This window comes from Vicugna pacos, chromosome 5 (assembly GCF_048564905.1).
Source record: "Vicugna pacos chromosome 5, VicPac4, whole genome shotgun sequence".
NCBI classification, from domain to species: domain Eukaryota; kingdom Metazoa; phylum Chordata; class Mammalia; order Artiodactyla; family Camelidae; genus Vicugna; species Vicugna pacos.
This window is the reverse complement of record NC_132991.1, coordinates 54,589,049-54,603,284: the sequence shown is the minus strand read 5'-3', so window position 1 is coordinate 54,603,284 and position 14,236 is coordinate 54,589,049. Positions and strand designations below refer to the sequence as shown.

At 34.1% G+C, this 14,236-nt stretch overlaps 1 protein-coding gene and 1 non-coding gene across 2 annotated transcripts in view; one reads left to right on the top strand and one right to left on the bottom strand.

Moving 5' to 3' along the window:
- ZNF804A (zinc finger protein 804A) overlaps positions 1-14,236 on the bottom strand; it is a 247,400-nt gene that overhangs the window by 154,180 nt on the left and 78,984 nt on the right. The window lies entirely within an intron of this gene.
- LOC116280700 (small nucleolar RNA SNORA17) lies at positions 1,940-2,070 on the top strand. Its single transcript, XR_004190191.1, has one exon. It is a non-coding gene; the product is annotated as a small nucleolar RNA SNORA17 (small nucleolar RNA).

The following is a 14,236-nucleotide window of genomic DNA, read 5'->3' as shown; positions in this document are numbered from 1 at the left end:
TGGAGGCAGGGGAGGGTGGTATGTACCCTCTCAGCTCTTTGGAATAGTTCACAACTTGCAGAAGTCACCTTTGAAACTGGGTGGTGGTAGCTTTTTTCCAATCAAATTTAAATGTGTTCTAAGACACAAAATAACGTATGGCAGCAATTATAAAACTCAGATATGTAGCTTGTAGACACACAAGTGATAATGCATGTTTAATCACTTGCAAACATTAAAATAAAATAGAGAAATTAAATGCTGGCAGCAAGGGAATAGTGTATATATGTGCCTGTGATTTAGTTTTTGCTAATTTGAGACTGTCAGAGAAAATGAGATAAACACTAAGCGATGAAGGAAGAAGACATCTGAATCTTTCTGCATGGCTTTTATATTTTAAGTCTGACAAGGCAACTACTCAGAACAGATAACCCATTTTCCAGCAGGACTTGATAATAAACCGTGATATAGTGTACCAGTAATTCTAGTTAATCAGAGGTATTTAGAGTTAAAAAATTAAAATACAATGGAATGATTCATTACAACTTTTAAAGATATAATCCATTAAATTGCTACACCAGTGGTTTCTAAAAATCTTATTGTTTGGCCTATTATTTAGTAAGTGCCTGCACATCACTAAAATGTCTCAAGATGACCTTATTTAATTCCTCATGTGTATTAACTTAAATATGCAATAACCCAAATAAAAATTTAATTTCCATCTCAAAAGGCACATCACTTCCTCCTCTGCTTTAAGGACAAATTTTCATTGCCTTGTACTGGATATGGCTTTTTAATATATGGGAAAAGAACAGTAACAGTATAAAAGGTAATATTTAAGAGTTGATTATTTTAAATAATACATTCTATAATGTAATGTATAAGAGAAAATGCATCATTAACATTTTCATTGTCTAGGATTTTAGGAATGCTGTAAAGTAATCTAACTATACTTTTAATTCCTCTGAAAATATTATCCAAATATGAGAAATAGGTACTGTAAGTTTTACAATGGCTTTTGGCACACAGTTAATGTTTTGAGGAGCTTATGACGCAGAGGGAAAACTATGAAATATACATATGCCTATGTAGGTAAATTTCATTAAGGGAGCATATACAATCTACTATCATTCATAGGAAAAAGGTTACTTTTGAGATGTTTCATCAAGAAAGAGTCCTACATATGTAGGAATGTACATACACGTATGTATATACAGAGATAGAGACAGACAAATTGAATATGAAGCCTTGGCTCACATGACTGTGGAGGCTGAGAAGTCCCATGATTGGCCATCTACAAGCTGGAGACCCAGGAAAGTAAGTTGGTGGGATAGTTTGAAGGTTTGAGAAGCTTAGAGCCAATGCTGTAGATGTTAGTGCAAGTCTTAAATTCTGAGAACCAGGGGAGCCGAAGGCAGGAGGCGACTGATATTCTGCTAAAGCAATCAAGCAGAGATAATTCAACCTTCTCCTGCTTTTCTGTGCTATTCAGGCCTTCAGTGGATTGGGTAAGATGCCCACCCACATTGCAGAGGGCCACCTGCTTTATGGAGTAGATCAACTCCAATGCTAATCTCTTTCAGAAACACTCTCACAAACACACCCAGGAACAATGTTTAACCAGATATCCAGCCATCTCTTGGCCCAGTCAAGTTTACACACAAAACCACTATCCCACCAATATATCTGCTTTGATCCTCTGACACTTTGGTCTGAAGTCTGGCCTCAAAGTGTCAAAGCCAACAGGGAGACGGGGCTCTACCGCAAAGGGCAGCGCAAAGCCTCTTCAAACTTTTCCACATCACCTTAACAAGGGAATTTCACAAAGTAATATATTTCTCAAGAAAATAAAGTGGGTAAAGTAACAGAAGGAGTGTGCAAGGGGATAAGATTTGGTGGCCAGGAAAGTTCTATGTGGGAAAATGTTTGTGCTGAAAACTAATTAACAAAGGATCAGCCAGCTGCCCCTAGAGGCACTGCTCATGTGGTTGCTTTACCATACTGGTGTCATTAGGTGGCAGAGAGAAGAAGGGATTGTCTACACCCAGTGTTCTGGCCTGTGAACGCCTGGATGATTGATGGTCTGACACTTGAAAAAAGAAAACAAAAACAAAACAAGGAATCATTCATGTGATGGCTTACAGGTAGTAAGGCTGGAGTTTAGAGGGTATGAAGTGGGAGACGGGATGGAGTAGTAAGCAGTCATGTAATGACTTAAAATAAGGTTTGAATGTCATTCTGAGTGCAGTGGGAAATGCTTGAAATATTTTAGGCAGGAAGGAATCATGAAGTAGCTCACATGTTAAAATTCCATGAGCCTCTTTACCCAATAAAAAGGTTATTTATATATAGTTTACATATTTGCAAAGATATATTTTTGTTATAGATCAAAATACTACATGCTTAATGAGATGATATTGTATTAAAAAATTCCCCATGTAGACATATTAAAAGTACCTAGATGGAAAATTCTGGGGTAAGGCAAGAACGCCTCCATCCTAGAAAATACTAAATTTTTCTCAGCTCCAGAAACAATACCATATTTGGATTTTCAAGGTTAGTTCAAATGATCCAACACGACTTTTAAAGCAGTAGGTTATGAGTAACCTTGAGTCTGTTTATTGTAATGAATTTAATAAACCTGGTACTTTAGGTAAAGAATTTTAATACATAAGGTAGAATACCATGACTTTTGGTAGACTGAGTTTATTTACTAAAACTATTGAAATACATACTTAAACTCTGCCTGGCTTGCTGCCAAGATATACATGTAGTTCTAGTTCTATTTTATAAAGGAACTTAATAAATGTACAGCAGTAATGGGGCACACATTCTACAAAAGTTCCAAATACTTAAAACACATATAAGACTCAGTGACATACGCAGAGTTGGATATTGTGCACACCAGATAGCCAACAGAATTTGGAACAGAGAATGCAAACAAAACTACTTCAGTACATCCCTGTGAGAGAATACATGGCCCAATACTTAGCTCCAAGACGTAGCCGTCCTGCTGGACAGGTGTTACAAAGGATGGGAGATAATCATCTGAAGCCTACCTGAGTCTCCCTGATACACCAGGCCAGGCTACTCTCAGTCATCTATGTGTTGTTGAAGACAGATGCTCAGTTATGTGACCCATCAAGCCATATATTTGGGCATGTGCAGCAGTGAAATGAAATGTGGTATGTATGAGAGCAGACCCAAGGAGCCCTGAAGGCACAAGCAAGTTACATGACAAAGTGGCTGCATCCTGCCATACTGTCTTCTCTCTCCCAGCCTGTATGGCCTCATGAGTAGTTCTGTTTGCTGTAGAAAATCTTAGTTCTGGCTCTTTCTCTTCCCCAGCTTCAGTCCCTTGCCCCTCCTTTCTGTTCTTTAAGATGCACTCCCTAGAAAACAATAGCACAGAAGCAGAAGCGTGTGCCTCAGGCTGTGCTTTCTTCGGAACCTAGGCTAAGACATTAGATTTGGGTTTTTCATTCTCTCTTCAAAAAAATTTTTATGAACAAAAGTCCAAACCCCTTAACTCCTCAATTCAAAGGATTTCACAAACTAAAGAGTCTCCACCTTTCTGATTTACTTTTCCTCTACTTTTTCACATGAACTTTACCTCAACTCTTATTTTGAGCATCTTTTAAACTCACCCAATATTAACCTAACCTCTCAATATCTTTCCTCTGTTTCTTCTTTGGAAATCTTACCTACCTCTCAGGATTCATTTGCACCTCCTTTATGAAGCCTTCTTGAAACTCAGTCTGCAAGTCCTCTCTCCCTTCTCTATATTCCAACAGTTATTGTAAATTCAACTAGGATCTTTTCTTGAATGTATTGACACTGGGGTAGATGTCACCCCTACCGCATCCTTAATATGATGAATCATACTTCATATTTTTCACATTTTTGGGATAAAACAAGTAGCTTGTACACTGAAAATTCTGTGATTTTGAAATAAGTATGTGTTTCTAAGTTTTATCATAATGATTTTCTGGTTTTATTTGAAATCAACAATTTTTTTCTTCAAGAAGCACTATTCCAGATTTTATGTAAACATTATTTTAAATTTGGCATTTCCCTCTATAAGAAAAACGCACACTTGATCTCTCTACATTGTACCATTCATCCAAAATATATAGCTCCTGTTTGTGAACGATTCTTCTCCTAATATATTTCATGCAAGGAGATTTTAATTCTAATGATTTTTAACTACAGCTACAGGGTATATGTTCACTATGGCTATTTTATGTAACAGTATTTAGTGATAATGTTTATGATGATGTTTATTATAATGAGACATTAAAAGATCTCATTTACATCAGGTAGGTTCTCTACAATAAGACAATATGGAGCTTTTTTTTTTTAACCTACAGTGATTATTGTTCTGAAAAAATATACGTGACACTCAGAATTTTAGGAGTACAATTTTTTCCCTAAAAGTATAGATATAATAAACTGTTTATGAACATGTAAGACAAAGAAGCATCATGGTAAGTTGTAATATGTATGCAACAGTCTCACTGCCCATAATCAAATGCGAGCAACTGTGAAAAGAAAAAGCCAGACTGAATATTCTGATATGCATATTATGACATAAGCATAGCAAATAAAAAACCCAGAGAGTCAAAAATGCTTACTGAGATGTTATGTACCAATACATTTATAAAATTGGCAAAATGGGAAAGGACAAAATTACCACTAATAAATTTCTTTTAAATATATATATATTTATATAAATACACATACGAATAAAGCAACTAATTAATGATGATATGAATCTATTAAAAAAGCCAAATATTGGTGCCTCAAATGTTAACCATTTCAAAATTAACTAAATAAACTGTTGCTCCTCCAAGTTTTCCTAGGCAATGTAATAGATTGGATTTTTTGTAAGACATATACATGACTGAAGCAAAATAATATTAAACTTATTGCTAATCAGGATAATGTCTTTATTATGAACCAGAGCAATTCTGAAATCAAAGTTTCAAGGACATAATCACTGTTTTGTTCAGTGTACATTTCTTTGGATGGATTTCATATACACAGAAGGGTATGTCAAAATATATATAGAAGAATAGAGAATACGCACAATAGAAAAGAAAGTAGAAGTAAGGATTGGAGACTTAAATCGGCATAACCAGAGCACTTAAAGGGGTATTAGGCTCCAAAATCAGAATCTTAAGAGTATGTTTGAGAAATTACACGCCAAGGGATGGCTGCTGAAACAGCTAAAATATGGGATACCCCTAACTCCCACCATAAATACTAGCTTCAATTGTTGTTCTATCTCCTTCAGCCTGAACCTAAATACCAGTGTTTCTTAACGTTATTGACATTTTGAGTGGACCAGTTCTTTGTTGAGGGAGAATGCTGTGGGGTGTTCAGCATACCCAGCCCTTCCCACTAAATGTCTGCAGTAGCCCCCAGTCACTGAAAACCTCAAATGTGCCCATTTCCAGATGCTGTTGTACAGATGGTACAGTCTCCAGGTATGAAATTGCCAATAAAAGGCATTTCTTCTACATCAGTTGTATAGCTAGTCCAGATTTCTGAGCTTTTTTGTTTTTCCACAGCAATATCTATTTTACCAGATTAGGGAACAGTGGAGAAATGTATAACTCCTACCACTGGCAAATGATTTAGAAGTCAAAAAATCTTCTGAAAACTTTCTTAAATAACATTTACATATATATATATATAAAATACATACAAGGACAAACATCTGTAGATAAATCATTTATATAATAATGTGTGTGTGTATATATATATGTATATATATATATATACACATACTAGCACAATGATGCTAATGATAATGAATGCAGAGCTATTAGAAACTTTTTATTGAATTTTCTAATTACTATCTGATTGCAAATTACATCAGAATGACGGCCTGCACCTTTTAGAATCAACACATATTTCTTAAGTATGTTTACACAATTCGGCGTTGTTCAGACTCTTTAAATTCAATGTGGTAGTACATGGACGCCATAATGTATCTAATCCAGTTTCATATACTTTTTGACCTGTAGACCCCAAAGCTCTGCTGGTTCAGCCACTCAGCCCTTCCTTTTCCCTTGAAGTGGGCTCTGGCAGCACTTAGCAGGAACCACAGGAAAAAAACAAAAAACAAAAAAAACACCATAAAAAACTGTTTCAAAACACCAGCCTAGATTAGATCTTTGAAGCAGAAGTAGCATGGTTCATTTTCTTCTATGAATAAAAGTGAAATTACAACACTTGATGTTTATACGTGACAGTATGAAATATTTGAATAAATTAAAGTTGTAAGTCTTGTTTCTAATCTCTTATCATGCAGGACTCCTTAAAAACCCTAGTGTCTCTCCATACTTTGTTTTATACTCTACCCTGTTTTTAAAGCAATCTTTTAAAAATATACTTGTCATTCCATGGCTTAAATATCGCAACAGCTTTTTCATTACTCACAGGATAAAGGCCAACATCTTTAGCATTCCATACTGGGACTCCAATGATCAACGACTTCTCTGCTCTCACAACTTTAGCTCCCATTTTTCTCTTCAGTGTATCTTATTACACAGCCAAGAAGCACCATTAAAACACAGTGTAGGTGTCATCACTCTTAGAAGCCACTTCTTGTGCCTGCCAATCAGGGTGAGGTGTGCCTTCTCTACTTAAAACCCTGATCGTATCACTGTCATGGCCATACTCCACTGTATCATTATTATATCTTTATATCTTCTAATAGACTGTAAGCTAATTAAAGGAAAGGAATACAAAATTTATTAACTGAATTATTTTATTAGCCTTCTATAAATTTTGGTAATGCTTTCTAATTGGAAAAAGCCAATTTTATCAGATACATGATGCTTTTTATCAAAACTGAATCTGAATTTATGGAGTCAAAGTCATAAAACATATTGAAGCAAAATACTGGTTGTTATATTTAGTCTTGTTAAAATTTAGCATATTGTTTTAAACATTTTTGTCTTTAGAGATACTTTGATTCTAATTCTGTCATCTATTGTACAACTCTTCCTGAAAAGTTTGATTAAAATAGATTCTAGATGTTTATCAAAGTTATTACTTAAGAATTTCAAAGGAAGGGTGAGTATAGCTCAGTGGTAGAGCACATGCTTAGCATACACAAGGTCTTGGGTTCAATTCCCAGTAACTCCTCTAAAAAAAGTTAAAAAAAAAAAAAGAATTTTTCAAATTTGAAAAGGTAGTTCCAAAGACTTAGATTTAAGAAGCTAGTAAGTACTACCAGAGGAGAAGTTATTTTTTAAATAGTAATCTGAATTTTAAGGAATTTTAAAGAATTTCTTGAAAGAAATTCTAAAGCATTTTAAAAATTATGATTTTTCTCTAAGATTTTTGTAATTCTATACTAAATTTATTTCAGTACAAGTTTCACTGTTGAAGGTTTAGCTAAAATGAGTTATGTACTATCTATATCTCTTTATAGATAGATATATAGATGGATAGGGAAAGAGAGAGAGAGAAATAAAGAGGGAGAAATATATGAATTTTAGACAGTTCTCACTCTCCATTTATCCTCATTAGAGCCTAGAAATATCTTCATTTCTGAAGTACTTCTGATTTGTTCCTGACTATGCAGACATTTCAGAATGAAGAATTCAAGATTATTTTTTAAAAGCATGGTTTTTATTCTACAGCTAGCTTATAGAGTGGTTTTCCTGGTAGCTCCTATTTAAAGATAGAAATGTAGTTGAATTTCCCAAAGGACCTATAATTGCTCTAAATTTACAAGAGTCTAAACTCTGAAGAACTCCTCATGACACTAAATCACTTTATCAAATGAACAATCATTAATATCTTCTTTCATTCACTCAGAGAGTCTTAACATTAAGGTAAGGAACACAAATCCTGTTTTCATGTAATGTTAGTGAGGTAGAGTGACTGTACAATGCCACTCAGGTAACTAATTGCAGTAATTTGTTCGTAGTTAGCAATTCTGCACTAATAGTACTTTCCCAGGGAGACTGTTCTATGAATTTACAACATTTCATTTGCCTTTACATTTTTATGATATTAAGTTGGAGGAGAAAAATGAATCTGATTTCTAAGAAAACCAAGCTGTTAATGCCCCCTTGATTATTCTAGAAATCCAGTGGCACTCAATCTTTTTTTTTCCTTTAGATAAAATGTTTCTAAGGTATAATAAAATGACTAAAAGGACTGGCAGGCAAGCAGCTAACTTCATTTGAACCGAACTTGATGTTAATTTGCCCTCTTAGCAATTATTTCAAGCAACAATATAAAAAAAAACATAATTTGAAGAAAAAAAGACATACATTCACATTATTCTAGAAAACTTTTGGGATTGAGAGAAACAGAACATTTATTTTAGCAGATTGGAAAGGGTTCTGTTGCCTTTCTATACTGTCTTATAATGCAGGCTTTTAGTTAGTCCTGAAAGTTTTACCATAGAAATGCTCCATGTCTTTGGCTGTATTCTCTTGTGCTATCACTTTTGTGCCTGATAATATTACATTCATTATAAAACTATTAATTTTAGGAAGGCTTAATCATTGTTTTACATTAGTATGTATGCCAGTATAAAAGTGCAAACATTGCAAAAACATTCTTTTCATTATCTCTCTTTCAGATTAATAGTGACCAAGGGTCCTTCCTTTCCCACTATCCACAAATATTCACCTACTGTTTAGAAAATTTACAGGTTCTTTGCTGATGCAGTTCTGACATGATACAGACAACACCCCATGTCAAGTGATAATTTCTCTCTTCTCAGGCACAATACATTTCCAATGGCAATTTCAACCAGTTACATCTTTTTGTTGATTTTGTTTTCCAGAAATTGCTGTCCTCGTGTTGCTTTTATGTCATTTAAGGCTGCCTTTGAAGGGAATTATGGGCAGACCTCAGAGATATTGTAAGTTCAGTTCCATATTACCACAATAAAGTGAATATCACAATAAGGTGAGTCACACGAAATTTTTTGGCTACCCAGTACATATTAAAGTCATATTTATATTATATTGTGGTCTATTAAGTGTGTAGTAGCATTATGTCTAAAAAAACAATGTACATACCTTAATTAATATATGCATGTAAATGTATGACTGTATACTAGGGATTAACACATTGTAACTGACTCTACTTCAATTTAAAACACTTTGTTGCTAAAAAATGCTAACCATCAACTGAGCCTTCAGAGTCTCAGTAATAACATCAAAACGATCACTGATCACAGATCGCCATAGCAAATATAATAATAATGAAAAAGTTTGAAATATTGTGAACGTAACTAAATATGACCCAGAGACACAAAGTAAGCAAATGTTTTTGGAAAATGGCACGATAGATTTGCTCAGAGTTGCCACAACCCTTCAATTTGTAAAAAGAGTAGTAGCTACAAAGTTCAATAAAGTGAAGCACAGCATCACGAGGTATGCCTGAAACTTGCTGCTGTCCTAATGTCACTTCTTAAGTCTTTCCTTCATTATTTTATTTCACTGTCAATCACTTCTTATTCTTAACTTCCATCACTTTAAAATGCTCTTCATATGATTCTCAATATTTAACTTTGGTTTCAGTTGGCTCTCCATACCTGCAGATTGTACATCTGCAGATTCGACCAACTGCAGATGGAAAATATTAGGAAAAAAATCCAGAAAGTTCCAAGAAGCAAAACTTGCTTCTTGAAATTGCCACACACCTGTAACTATTTACATAGCGTTTTCATTGTAGTTCATTTACAACTATTTACAGAGTATTTATATTGTATAAGGTATTATAAGTAATCCAGAGATGATTTAAATTATACAGGAGGATGTGCATAGGTTATATAAATTTTATATAAGTGACTTGAGCATCCTCAGACTTTGGTATCTGTAGGGGGTACTGGAATCAACCAGCCACAAATACCAAGGGTTTACTGTATGGGCTGCCTAGAGTTCTGGAATGTTTATGGCCTTATACAAGTTCCAAGTGTCCCCAAAAATAGTTTTTGAACAGAAAATATTTTTCAGTAATACAAGGAAAATGTGGGACTGACAGAAGTATTTCTACCAAGCTATTAAGTTAAATTTATCTACTCATTCAGTCATTCATGCATTGAAGAACACTTTTGTATTCCCTAGGCCAATTGCATATTTAATAAAAATACTGGACATTATTTTTAGGGGAAAAATGACCCATATTTAAAATACATTTATAAATTTAGTTTTGGAATTCTAGTGTTATGAAATTACACCTACATTCCATATTCTCTAAGAACTATATAGTCTGTAAATGAACTGGTGCAATGTAGTTTTAAACGATTTCACTCAGTGATATAAATAAGCACATACTATACTACAAACAGAAAAATAAGTCACTATTTAAATATACACTAAAATAATTTATATGCATTCATTTTATATCTTCCAGAATTATAAAATAATTAAATTTTACCAAGTTCTTTCTTAAGTAGCTCCATAAATCCCTTTCTCTTCTCAGCAATAAAGCCAGTTCTTCATATTAGAGTTACGCATTTCTTCTCCCTTGTACCTCTGTTAGCAAAGAGGCTATAGCACTAGCAGGATAGCATAAATTTTAGGAGTATGCGGGCCCTGGTGCCATGCTGCTTGGGTGGGATTACCAGCTCCACTACTTACTAAGGGTATGACCTTCCTATCCTTTCTATGACTCATTTGTTTTCTCCTCTAGACAATGAGGATGACAGCAATAATAAGAGTACCTGCCTTCTATATCTGTGGCAGACCTTTAGGTCACTTAAAATACTGCTGGGCACTTCACAATAAGGATTTGGAAAATGTTGTCTACCATTGTTTATAACTGTCTGTTTTATTTCTTAGTTGCTCTCATCCAGTCTGCTCAGTGAAATCATTTTATATTATGATCATGGCAATGTAAGCCTGATTTTCAGGACTGTTTGTGGTCATCTTGATATGCCACTCAGTGTTAGACAGCGTTCCCTGCTAGCACTGCTTAAGTAATGGTAACACAAGAGCTGGTTCCAGCCTTCAAGTCCTCAAGGACAGTGAAGGTCTACAGTTGGGCAAAGGCTTTGGTCATTTTCTATGCCAATTTCCTGAGGTCATTTGGTTACTGGTATTCAGAATTTAATTTTCTCTCTAATCAATGCATCATTAAGCATCATGGGACCTAAATATTTAACTCATTGAAAGTATTCAGATTAGAATTACCAATGCAAATCTCCTCTGTTATTTTTAAGCTGATTCTAACAAAGGTTTAAATGGTTAGAGAAGGCTTGGGTAGGAATGCCTAGAGTGATATTTGAGAACTCTGTTCAAATTCAGATTAGTTTTACTTTGTCTGTTCTCATTACCATTCATGATTGCTGATTATAAATATAGCCATATGCTGTGAGCATTGTGTTGTGGACATGGTTATTTGCCTAATCGTCATTCATTGCTGTTCTCTCTTTGGTCACAGATTCCCAATTTCTTCCAGGTGGCCACCTTCATGTGCCATGCATACAGCCAAGCATTTCATGGTAAAGTGAACCTATACCCAATCCCAAGAGTGGGCATGGTTGGTTCAGTTCATCTTTCTTGCCATTAATGGATACAAGAATATTCATGTGAGCCAACTCTAATCCATCAGATATGATAGCAAGTTAGCAAAACAATGTCTACAAAAACATTCTTATCTTTCATGAGAAAGTCATGAGAAGTTACATTTTTTCCCCTTTACTTGAGGACATTCCTGGGTCTCAGTATGATGCCTAGAACTTCTTTAGTCATCTTGTTACCAGCCAGGAATGTCATCAACCCTAAGAGTACAAGACTGAAACGGAGAGATCTTGGGTCATGCACGACATTCTTGAGCTGCTGAATCAACTCCAGAGTCTCTCATATCTCTGCAATTTCTTTATGTGTGGTAATAAATTTCCTCATTAATTAAACCTTTAAATGAGCATTTCCTTCCATTTGCAATGCAAAGCATCCTACATGATACAGGATAGAAAGGATTATTTTATATCATTTAATCCTTGCCTCCCAAAACAGATGAAGGTACAAAGACTCAGGCAGAAGAGGTTAACTCAGCCAAAAACTTTTATTTTTAGGACTGACTGACTATATGTTTTAAATTGTAATGATACATTTCTTTTTCAGTAATATGCTTAAAACTTTTTTTAATTTCAATGGAAAAGTTATCAAGATTATAATGCCCCCATCTAGAGAAAAGAATTTGGGGGATTAAAGTTTAATTTAAAAACTTTAAGAATATTAATCTTTTATAATGGTTGAACTGCTCATGTTTCCCATATCCTAAACCAGACTGCATATTTCATAAACATCATTATGATGTAGTGAGAAGAACACTATTCCAGCACGTTCAGAAGACAGGCCTTCAGATACACACAGACAGTGAAGATGTGCAGTTGAAAGAACTCAGCCCTTGTAGAAAGACTCAGTCTTGGTTTTGAATTCACCAGTGTGTGAACTTGACTGGAACGACCATTAATTTCTCCCATATAACATAAAATTGGCTGAAATTAAATCTGAAATTTTCACCTCCTTTTTAAAGCAGCCAAAACATTTCTTTTTCCCAAATGAGATTCCAGGCAAAAGTCCAAGATACATGGGCTACAAAAGTAGCTATGCTTTGGTTCACTGGGAGCAAAGGACCTAGAGCCACTCAGTGAATATCAGCATCATACTCTGATGTCCCCTTTGTGAAATCTGGATGCTCTACTGAGCATAGTTTAAAATCTCAAAGCCCTCTTCTAGCTTTTAAATGATAGGGTTCTATATATCAAATGGAAAATTAATTTTTAAAATATTGAAAATGCATGTTGATGATTTTTTATGTGTTTAAGTCATTTTTCCAATGATAACTTCCTACATGATTTAACTTGAGAAGAACAAGTAGATGCTCAATTTTGATAAGTAATAGTTCTTTGAATTATTCTTTCTTAATCAGTGTTTCTGCCATGAGGCCACATCCTATAGATCATATTCTGTGGTTCTAACACTGAACTTAGATTCATACATTAATAGATTAAATACAATTATGGAATTAGCAATATATTCTGATTTTCTAACATTTTTAATATAAGTGGTGGTTGTTATTTAATCATCTGAGGTATGAAACTCAGGAATTCATATGGATTTTTTGTTTCATACAGATTCCATGAACAGTAACAAAGGTGAGACAGTGGGAGACTCAACTGCTTCTTTATTTCCTCTCTCTGCACATCACAGAAAGTGGCTTTCTTGAACATCACTATTCCCTTCACAAATTTCACAGGTTATCCTGACTTGTTGAACACCTCTTAGCTCAATTTAGTTCTTTATCTTATGAAAGTAACAGCTAGAATTCGAAAATAGGACTTGTTTGAATAGAATTTAAAATACAGCTCACTCTTTCACACACGAAGAGAGCATTATACTTTTTCATTGTAAAAATGATATTTATATTGAATTATTGGAATCACTGTTGATTTTTTAAGTCTTGAATGATAATACACAACCTGAAATACTAAAACAGCAGTTGTTATTTTAGGTTCTGGGTTGTATTTCTTCATTACATTTGTTTCTACATTTTTTAAATTACTTGCAAGCAGCAAATATTTAAAATCAGGAAGAACAAATATTTTAATCAGCATAATTAATTTTATATACACCATTTGATTATAATTACATAAAATTAATATACACAGTAAGAAGTCAGGAAGAGACTGAAAAAGGGTTAATAATTGTTTCCTTAAAATGATTCACTAAGGGTGAATTTCTTCCTGCACATTTTCATATTTCAAAATCCCATGAAGAAACATGTTAATTTTATAATAAACTAACATTGTCAAACTATTTAAAATGTCAGTTAATTGATTTATTTAAATGATACAAAAATATTATTTTCATGGGAAGTATGCTAAATGATACTGCATTTCATGAAATACTAAGCATTTTATAACAATTTCTTTTGAGTGAGCCATCCCTTTAACTTCTGGTCCTTCAAAGCAAACTCCAGAAAGTCCCAAATATACCTAAACTCCCCAATAATCCTAAACCTTCAGCATTTATTTCCAACCTGCCCTCACCTCTGTACTTTGTCTCCACTAGATCCTACACTTGAGTCTATACACCTGAGGCTTCAGTCCTAACTTGAACTTGATGTTGTTTCCTGTCTTTTTTTTTTCTATCATTTGAAATTAATCTTTTTCTAACATAATTCATTTGTCTTCCTCCCTTAATTTTCTTAACCCAATCTTTGGTTCATTGGAAAATATTCTATGACCTGCTTTTAGCTGTTTAGAAAT